The 11,174-nt window shown below is 40.5% G+C and overlaps 1 pseudogene across 1 annotated transcript; it reads right to left on the bottom strand.

Annotated features, from left to right (window-relative positions):
- Nucleotides 1-3,547: 3,547 nt before the first annotated feature.
- LOC308269884 (single-stranded DNA-binding protein, mitochondrial-like) lies at nucleotides 3,548-3,994 on the bottom strand (annotated as a pseudogene). Its single transcript has one exon. The product of its transcript is annotated as a single-stranded DNA-binding protein, mitochondrial-like (transcript).
- Nucleotides 3,995-11,174: the final 7,180 nt, after the last annotated feature.

Genomic DNA, 11,174 nt, shown 5'->3' with positions numbered 1-11,174 from the left:
TCAACCACTTAATATGAGGAACATTATTTTTCTGCTTATTCCATATTAATACATGCATTAGGTATTTTAAGAGGCAGATTACTAAATATGAAAAGTCAGAGGATTAATTCTTCTTCTTTTATGCTACATTAGCTTCATTGCACCCAAACCAAAAGACTGTTAGGTAAATTTATTTTTATATAAGCATGTTTATTTTGATCAGATGTTTTAACTTGGAATTGAAAAAATACATTTATGAGATGTTTTATAAGATATGTAAATATAGAACTGTATTTATTACAGTAAAGATTCAGTGACACTAAAGGCCATGATAATAAATCATGTACAGTGGCATAGTCTTCCATATATATTGTTGCTCTGCCCATTTTCTTTAAAGTCATCAACTGTATATAATATATGTAAATATATAGTACTTGTAAATATATGCCAAATTTGCTTTTCTATTGGGAACAAAATTAATTTGTAATAAAATGTGTGACTATAAAACAAAAGATTTTCAAGTCTATTTATTGAGCCCACAGGCAGATAGTCTCCTAATGTTCTTAATTTTTGATGTATAAATACATTTGCCTCATTAAGTATTTGTACTCTAATACTTTAGATATGATAGACTTATTTTAATAAATAAATCTTTCATAAAAACAAGCCAAAATATCTTTACCAATTCCTCAATTATTTTAACTGTGATTGATCACTCATTTTGTTATGATATTGGTGAAGTTTATTGTCCCTAGTGATGGTTTGAATTTTACAGTGAGAACTTATACTGACCTCAAACTTCTTTTGCAATCTTAAGAAGAAGAAAAAAACCCACATACCCACGCAACTGGAAAGAAATGTATGAGTAACAAGTCAATGAAATTATTCAACATGAATGTAAGTTTTCTATAAATTTTTCCTTTCATGAAAACACATTTCATGACCGTGTCAAGGCCAAAACATGTAGGTATGTGATTCCCAGGACTCAAAAAAATATGCTGTTCTTCTTAAGTTCCAATCATCCATAAAAGAAGAAATAAGGTGATTTTCCTAGACATGCTGTGCCAGACCCTACCAACTTCAACAGTGAATCCTGCTCTCCCTGTATGGGTTGCAAAATGAAACATCAAGTGTTAGTAAAGGCCTAGCATTATTAACAAGATCAGCTCAGGCTTACAATGCACCCCTGGGGAACCTAGCACTGTTTCCATCCATCCATCAGACTTTACCAGTGCCTTGGCCTAAACCTACTGAATAGTGAAGGCTAGCTAATGAGGTCTTACTGTGCAGGCCATCCTGGGACTTCAGGTCAAACAAGGACTTGCTCCTTTAACTCACTCCTCAGCCCAGGCAGTGGATAGAACAGTTGCCTCTATTGCAATGTAAGTCAGTGTTTCTTCCCAGCACACTTGTTTTTGATTATACAACATTCAGAACAAGTTCTGGCAAATCACCCATGCCTCTCCCACTTAAGAAAACACAAGTCAGTAGTGTCATTAAAAAAAAAAAAAAAAAAAAAAAGAATACTTAGCCACGGCCATGGAGCACACCTGTAATCCCACTACTTCGGAGGCTGAGACAGAAGGATCACAGGTTCAAGGCCAGCCTCAGCAACTTCATGAAACCGTCAACAATTTAGCAAGATCTTGTTTCAAGAAGAAGTAGAAGAAGAGGAGGAGGATGATGAGGAGGAAAGGGGCTTGGTGTGTGCCTCAGGGGCACAATGTCCCTGGGTTCAATTCCCAGTATTGAAAAATAAAAAGAGAATGCTGGGCATGGTGGCGCACGCTTGTAATCCCCGTGCTTGGGAGGCTGAGACAGGAGGATCGCACAGGTTCGAAGCCAGCCTCAGCTACTTAGTGAGGCTCTCAACAACTTAGTGAGACCCTGTTTCCAATTAAATATATAAAATAGGTCTGAGAGTATAGCCCAGAGGTAGAAAGCCTCTGGGTTCCACCCCCAGTACCACTAACTAACTAACTAACTAAATAAATAAATAAATAAATAAATAAATAAATAAAACAGAGCCAGGCATAGTGGTACATGCCTATAATCCCAGTACTTGGGAGGCTGAGACAGGAGGATCGCAGGCTTGAAGCCAGCCTCAGTACTCCACAGTTTAGTGAGACCTTGTTTCCAAATAAGAAATAAAAGCAGGCTGGGGGTGCAACTTGGAGGTAGAATGTCTCTGGGTTCAATTCCCAGTACCAAAATAAAAATAAAAAAGAATACTTGTATCTACCCTATTTCTTTAAAATATCTGCATACTTCATTACTTTATTAGCAAAACACTAGTTACACTATACTTCACACAAAATGTTGCCCTACTAAGTGTCTAAAAAAATACTCTCCACCATCATACAGCATGAACTGGAATTACATCCACAAAAAAAAAATTAATGTATAGTAAGAAGGAGCAAAACATCTCACAACGATCAACACAAAACAAACAATGAAACAAGTCAAACAGACATAAACGAGAGAGCTAGCCTGGAGTTAAGTGGTCAACAAGTGCATGTTTTCAAAAAGTATGTGAACCTACTATGTGTGGTACTCTATGCACCAGAGACAATAAAAACAGGCCTAGAGTGTGCATCCCAATGGAGTGGAGACCTACGAAGAACAAATACATACAAGGAAATATCTAGCAAAAGCATCCATGAAGGGACTGAAGCTACTCCAACGGCATGAAGAAGTACAGGTGTGCTACTTTGGATGTGCTTCTAAGAAAAGGTCTCTCTCTCTCTCTGCAAAGGTTCCTTTAATACTGAGCTTGTATTTTTGCATTCAACCAGCTACATCAAGAAAAATCATCATTGTTTAGTCCCTCTGCTTATATGTCACCTACAGCAAACTGTTTCAATGACATTTTAATAGAAAAATATATTAGGTGATTCTTATTGCACATAATTTGTTCTCCATTGTTCCTAAATAGAAGATCATTCTTGTATGAAATAGAAAACATCTTTTTCATTTAGTTTTGGCCCAAAATAGAAAACCAATGTAATAGAAAAAGGAAATAAAATTAGCAATATTATTTTCATTTAAAACCAGAAAAGCTTTGGTATCTGAAAAAATAACAATATCCTGCTTCTTTTGTTAATCGCCCCCCCCCCATAGAACCCAGGAGCATTCGACCTCTAAGCTACACCCCCTGCCCTATTATTTTTTTTTATTCTTTATTTTGAAACCGGGTCTCACTGAGTTGCAGAGGGCCTCGCTAAGTAGCTAAGTAGCTGAGGCTGTCCCCAAAATAGGAGATCCCCAGGTCTCAGCCTCCCAAATGCTGGGATTACAAGCCTGCGCCACCACGCCCGGCTTTCTTTTGTTAATCTTATCATTACATTTAACTTGGGGGCCTTTCAGCCAGCAGGAGAATGAATCCTAAATAAATAGGTAGAGTTAGCTCATTGTGACCCTACTAGCTCCATTCATGCTCCTCAGCATTTATTTACTTTAATTTTTATAGAAAAGAGCATTTTAATTCTTGTTCTTAGAAACTATAAAGACTATACATGATTCGAAATTGAGACTATACCAAACAACGGCCAAAGAAGAACTGTCCATTCTATGCCTTTTCTTTTGGCTGGTCACTCAGAAATATAATGTTATCGGCAATGACGGTTGTCGCCTGCCAGCTCGCGTTGTTTCTATCCACGTATTCACCATAGTCGACTTTCCCTTCCACATAAATCCGAGACCCCTTTTTCACATACTGATACGCCACATCTCTAAGGCCTGGCCGCAACACTGATATTCTGTGCCATGTTGCCTTTTGACTAACATCGCCCATTTGATATACTTCATTGTCCCCTGATCGCCACATCTCATGTGTCGCTAGAGAAAATATTGTGACTGGATTTTTTTCCTTCCGCCTGTCTCATGACAGAGTCCTGACCCACTCGCCCAAGTCACTGTACACATTCGGAGATCTTTCAAGAACCAAACTGCTGGCTATTTCAGATTCGTGTCTTACAAACTTAGGAAGTACCTGTATTACGGGTCTTCGAAACATGGCTCCTATTTTCTTACAACCTAACCTTTAGTCTTTTCCTCCGGGCGCCGCAGGCTGGTGCCGGGTGGACGAGCAAGCTTTTCCAAAAGGGACGTTCCCGCCAGACAACTTCAGGGCGCGGGCTGAAAACCTCACAAGTGAGAAAGGTCAGACACCGAGACCAAGCACCTCCCGGCCCACGCAGACCCGCACGCACAGCCAGCCCAGGACGCGTGCCCTTCCTTCTTGGCTCCTCAGCATTTAGAGATTTTATTTTATGGTTTGCCTGGGCAGATAAAAGAGATGATCTCTTTCTGTACCACTGAGCACTGATCATTTTCTCTATCAGGCTCACAGGCCCTAAAATAGGTTATGGTAACTAATCCTTGCAAGTAAAATGGTCAATATGCGACTCCAGCTCATTTCAATATACTCATTACGAATGCTTCTAAAGACGTTGAAGTCTAGGGCTATAGCTGAGTGGTAGAGCACTTGCCTAGCACGTGGGAGGCCCTGGGTTCAATCCCAAGCACTGTGAAAACTACATAAATAAAAATAAAGATGTTGAACTCAGATTACACATTGACTTACTGACACACGTTTCAGCAAGTCTGATCCTTAATGCGATCAGGTGTGTTAAGCTGAGGAAATGCTTGGAATCATAATCAGTTACTGTGCACATCTATAATCCCAGCACTTGGGAGGCTGAGACATGAGGATCGCACAGGTTCGAAGCCAGCCTCAGCAATTTAGTGAGACCCTGTTTCCAAATAAAGTATAAAATAGGTCTGAGCCTATACCTCAAAGGTAGAAAGCCTCTGGGCTCCACCCCCAGTACCAAAAAAAAAAAAAAAAAAATCTCCATGAAGTCAAGAATTCTGCCCTGGTCTTCCCTGAATCTTCAGGGCATTCATGGTGAGCAGTAAAAAAGAGCCCAAAAGCCATATAGAGATGTATATTTATGTACATATTTGGTTAAAGAACAAATAAAGATTTTCAGGCATAAAAAAAGGAGGGATGCTGAAAACATGATACTCTCTGTAGCAGTGAGTCAAAGTGGGCCAAATGGTATGGGATAAGAAATGATAATTCATCAAAGAAAAATAAAAAAAAACTGGAGAATGTTTACCTAAGGGGAGAGGACAGGCTAAAGAAAAACTGCTGAAATAAGTGAATTACTAAAAATTACGAAGTGCTTCCTTAAGTACCAGCTTATAGCAGACCAGAGGGTAAAATGACTAAACTAGTTGCCAGACAGACCTGGATTCACGTGATAACTCTATTACTCTGTGTGACCTTTAGGGAATGTAATTGGTTTTTCTCAGGTCCAACTTTCTCCTCAGTAAAATGAGAATAATATCACCAACTTCATTTAGTTGGAAGTCTCAATAACTTCGTGTGTATAAAGTTCTCATCATAGCAGCTACAAAGTGGTAAATGTTTAAAAATTGTTTGGGTCTTTCCTTCTCTTGTTAACAACCCCACAGAATGAGCAAAACAGGCCTGGTCACTTTGCAGATGAAGAAACAGAAAGAGAAGCAAATTTCTAAGATGAGCTAGGACTAAACACAGACTCTCCTATCAACGTCTAAAAAACAAATCATGGAGCGAGCCAGCTCACTTTTTCAGACAAGAACCAACTTGCAAATAGCTCAGGGAGACCAAATTAAGCTCACCTATGGAGTATTCATCATTGAATACTAAAGAAAGTCTACAACATTCAGTGAGAAGCTAAATTAAAGGACTGTTACCTTGCCAATTCCCAACATTCTAGATGAATTCTTATGTTAGTCTTCTCAGAAGGAATGCTGGATTGGGGAGGTTGCTGGGGAAAGCTGGGGACTTGACGCCCACACCCTGACAGTGGAGGGCAGACTTCTGTGCATGGAGTGGGCTGGCAAACGTATCCCCAGGCCTGGGTGGCTTGGTTATCAGCGAGATTAAGTCCTCGGCTCTTGAGAACGAGTCGAAGGTTACCACTTACTATGGTAAAAGATGGAGATCTAGAGATCTGCTGTGGAGGACTACACAAGCCTCGTGACTTTTCCACCTCTTGGCTAACTTTGATCTTTTCCCTAAAACTACTGATGAAATAATATCAACATTCTTATAGCAGAATTGCAATCTGTTCTTTTCTGCAACTGTCTCTTCCCAAGAGAGATGGACGGTTAAAAGTCAAGTAAACCAAGCTGGGCATGGTGGCCCACGCCTGAAATCCCAAGGCAAGAGTATCTCAGGTTTGAGGCCAGCCTCAGCAGCTTTGTGAGACCTTGTTTCAAAATATAAAATAAAAAGTGTTGGGGTGTTGCTTAGAGATGGAATTCCCCTGGATTCAATCTGCAGTGCCAAAAAAAAAAAAAGAAAAAAAAGAAAAAAAAAAAGAAAGAAAACAGTCAAGTAAACCAAAGTCAAACCTCAAAATTACAGAAATCCCAGCAATGGATAGCAAGTTGAGATGCTACCTGACAGAATTTCTTTTCAGCTATTTAAAATCCTTGGCTGAAAGTGGGTGGGCGTGGTGGCGCACGCTTGTAATCCCCGCGCTTGGGAGACTGAGACAGGAGGATCCTGCAGGTTCGAAGCCAGCCGCACTGGCTTAAGAGACCCTGTTTCCAAATAAAGTATAAAATAGGTCCGGGAGTGTAGCCCGTAGGTAGAAGGCCCCTGGGTTCCATCCCCAGTACCACCAAAATAATAAAAATAAATAAATAAATAAATAAATAAATAAAATCCTTGTCTGTCTCGTTCTCTACTTTCTTCCTGCTTTTCTCCTTCTTTCCTCTCATTTTTTATTTCAGACCACAAATATGAGACTACGGAGGTGAAAAACTCAACAACTGTGGCTAGTTATGCTCTTTTGGTCATAAATAATGAGGGAGAGTAGAGAGTTGCCAGGAGGATAACTGTGGTGATAAAATAAATAAATAAATAAAATAAAGAAGAAGGAAGGAAGGAAAGAAGAGAGAGACAGAAAGAATAAAAGAAAGAAGGGAGAGACAAAGAAAGAAAGAGAGAAAGAAAGAAAGAAAGAAAGAAAGAAAGAAAGAAAGAAAGAAAGAAGATTTCATAGAAAGTCAGAATGATACAACTGGGCCTCAGAGCAGTAGTATGGTGTTAAAGTGGAAGGCTTGACCCAGCCCTAGAAGGGATTATTCTTATTTGTTCATTCATTCATTTATTTATTTGTTATGTTTTGATTCTGGATATTGAACCCAAGGGCATTCTACCTCTACACACCCAAGCACCCATTTATTTATTTATTTGCTTGTTTATTTATTTATACCTCCGAACTACATCTTCAGCCATATTTTATTTTATTTTATCTTATTTTATATTTTCTTTGTTTATTTGTTTTGGTGGTACTGGGGATGGAACCCAGGGGCCTTCTACCTCCAGGCTACATTCCCAGACCTATTTTATCTATTTATTTATTTATTTTTGCGGGTCTGAGGATAGAATGCAGGGGGGTATTTGACATCCAAGCTACACCCCCGGCCCTATTTTTTATTCTTTATTTTGAAACAGGATCTCACTAAGTTGCGGAGAGCCTCACTGAGTAGCTGAAGCTCTCCGTGAACCACGATCCTCCTGTCTCAGCCTCCGAATGCTGGGATTACAAGTGTGTGCCAACACGCCTGGCTCCAGACCTATTTTATATTTTATTTGGAAACAAGGTCTGTGGGCCTTGTTTCAGTTGAGATGCTACCTGACAGAATTGTGCAATCCTCCTGTCTCAGCCTCCCAAGCACGGGGATTACAAGTGTGCGCCACCACGCCCGGCTTTATTTTATTTTTTGAAACAGCATCTCACTAGGTTAATGAAAGTTTCACTATTTGCTGAGGCTGCCCTTGAACATACAATCTTTCTGTCTCAACCTCCCAAGTACTGAGATTATAAGCATGTACCACCATGCCCAGCATTTATTTATGTATCTATTTATTTACAAGCATGTGCCACCAACTTGCTTGCTTGCTTGCTTTTTTTTTTTTTTTTTTTTTCGGGTTTGGGGATGGAACCCAGAGACATTCGACCTCCAAGCTACACCCCCTGCCCAATTTTTTATTCTTTATTTTGAAACAGGGTCTCACTGAGTTGTGGAGGGCCTCCCTAAGTAGCTGAGGCTGTCCCCGAACCACGATTCTCAGGTCTCAGCCTCCAGAATGCTGGGATTACAAGCGTGCGCCACCATGCTCATCAGGGCAGAGTAATCTTGTTGGCTTCTGCTATGGTTTAGATGTAAAAAAGCTTGCCTTGAAATTGAGTTGCGGATGCAATGGTTTGGAGAGGCAGTGAAAGCTTTGAGCAATGAGGCAGTTGTAGAGAGGAATGGATGTCTTCGTGAGGGAGTGGGCTCCTGTGACGAGATGCTTCTTGTAACAGCCAGCCTGGTTTCTTTGGTTTTCTTTTCTCTCTCCTACATGAACATGTATCTCCTTCTATTGCCCACCAGGAGCCAAAACATTACAGCGCCTTCACTGGCACCGTGCTCTCGGACTTCCTAAGCTCCAGAACTGTAAGCCCAAACACGCTTCTTTCCTTGTACATTACCCATGTATTTGAGTTTTAGTTATAGCAGTAGAAAACTGACTAAAACAGAACATTGGTACTAGAAATGGGGCATTGCTATAACAATACCTGAAGATGTGAAGGCAGCTGTAGTCACAGACAGAGGTTTGAAAGGTCTAGAAGAGCAGGCTAAACACAGCTAGAATGCCATGAAGGAGCATGAAGGTTGTTTCTGGTATAAGATTCAGAAGACAGAAAGACTGGGGGAAGCCCTGTGGTGGCGCAAACCTGTAATCCCAGTACTTGGGAGGCTGAGCCAGGAGGATCTCAGGTTTGCAGTCAGCCTCAGCAATTTGTTGAAGCTCTCTGAAACTTAGTGAGACCCTGTTTCAAAATAAGAGCTGTGTGTGGTGGTGCACGCTTGTAACCCCAGCATTTGGGAGGCTGAGACAGAAGGATCCTGGTTCTTGGACAGCCTCTGCTACTTAGTGAGGCCCTTTGCAACTCAGTGATACCCTGTTTCCAAATAAATTAAAAATAGGGCTGGGGGTAAAGCTCTGAGGGAGAATGCCCCTGGGTTCCATCCCCAATACTGCAAAAAAAAAAAAAAAAAAAAAAAAGGAATAAAATAGGGTTGGGGGTGTAGTTCAATAAAGAACACCCTTTCTCTGAGCCTGAGGGTTTTTGTTTGTTTGTTTGTTTGTTTGTTTGTTTTGTTTTTTTGGTGGTACTAGGATTCCTGGAAACCCTTCTACCTCCGGGCTACACTCCCAGACCCATTTTTTAAATATATTTTTAAATTTGGAAACAGAGTCTCTTAAGCCAGCGAGGCTGGCTTCGAACCTGCGTGATCCTCCTGTCTCTGCCTCCCAAGCACGGGGATTACAAGTGTACGCCACCACTCCTGGCTCAGCCTGAGTTCTAAAGAAGTGAAAAAAGTTTTAAAATAAAATAATAGGGCTGGTTTATTCCCATTCTTCTAAGGATCCTCCATGCTGTTTTTCACAGTGATTGTACTAATTTGAAATTCCACCAACAACATCATAGAGTTCCCACTACTCTGCATCCTCACCAGAATTTGTTGTTGTGTTTTGAATGATTGCCATTCAGGTTGGAGTTAGGTAAAATCTCAGGGTAGCTTTGATTTGTATCTTTCTGATTGCTCATGATGTTGGGAATTTCTTCATGCATTTATTGGCCATTTGAATTTCTTCTTTCATGAAATGTCTATTTAGTTCACTTGCCTATTTATTTATGTATTTATTTATTTATTTATTTATTTATTTATTTATTTTTGCAGGTCTGGGAATGGAACCCAGGGGTATTCGACCTCTGAGCTACACCCCCTGCCCTATTTTTTATCCTTTATTTTGAAACCATGTCTCACTCTGTTGCAGAGGGCCTCACTAAGTAGCTGAGGCTGTCTGCAAATTGCGATTCTCGGGTCTCAGCCTTCCAAATGCTGGGATTACAAGCGTGAGCCACCATGCCTGGCTACTTGCCCATTTTTTGATTGGGTTATTTGTTTTCTTAGTGCTGAGTTTCTTGAGTTCTCTGTACCAGCCAAGATGTCTATCAACGATGAATGGATTACAAAACTATGAGATATGTACACAATGGAATTTTACTCACCCGTAAAGTAAAACACAATTACATCATTTACAGGGAAATGGATGGAACTAGAAAACATTATGCTAAGTGAGATTAGTCAGTCACAAAACATAAGAAATTGGATGCTCTTCCTAATGTGAAAAACCTAGGGAAAAGATGGGTCATAGGAGGAACTTGAGACAAAGAAGGAGATACTGTAGATGAACAAATAATGCGACCTAACTGAGGGTATGGAAGAGGAGAAGAGGAAAATTCTCTAATGTTCATGATGTACATTAACAAACATATCAAAGTCAACCACTAAGCCAATCATGAGAAGGAGGGAGGGGAAGGGAATGGGGTGGGAATTGGGTAAGGGCTAATTGGGTGATGTGTGCATGTATGCCTCCACCATCTTGTATCCCATAAAGATGTATGACTACAATTCACCAATAAAAAAAATTTAAAACATAAAATAATAGGGCAAATACAGATCAATCTGTCACATTTTTCTTTTTTTTTGGGGGGGGGGTCTGGGGAATGGAACTCAGGGGCATTTGACCTCTGAGCTACACCCACTGCCCTATTTTTTATTCTTTTATTTTGAAACAGGGTCTGAGTAATTTGCGGAAGGCCTCACTAAGTAGATGAGGCTGTCTGCCAACTGTGATCCTCCGGTCTCAGCCTCCCAAATGCTGGGATTACAAGCGTGTATCACCACGTAACAACTTCCCAATAATAAACTTAACACTGGTGACTTTCCAGCATTAGCAATATTCTCTCCCCAGCCACAGGAAGTAATGAGTGATCACAGCTTCCTCTTATAGAGACAAACTCTTGATGGTTTTTCCATGGAGTGGCCAAAATCATGGTTCCTGTGGACAGCCTAGTTCAAGTTTTAAAAAGAGAGAAAGGAGCTGGGCGTGGTGGTGCATGCTCGTAATCCCAGTGCTTGGGAGGCTGAGACAGGAGGATTGCACAGGTTCACAGATGGTCTCAGCTACTTAGTGAGGCCCTCTGCTTATTTTGAGGCTCCTACCAGACACCCAGTCTTCCATCCACTTCATCTTCTGATCCATTCTGAAGGATTCTCAGTCTCCAGAA

The sequence above is a fragment of the Muscardinus avellanarius genome (assembly GCF_963383645.1).
Source record: "Muscardinus avellanarius genome assembly, chromosome: 11".
NCBI lineage: Eukaryota > Metazoa > Chordata > Mammalia > Rodentia > Gliridae > Muscardinus > Muscardinus avellanarius.
This window is presented reverse-complemented; position numbering and strand designations above follow the sequence as displayed.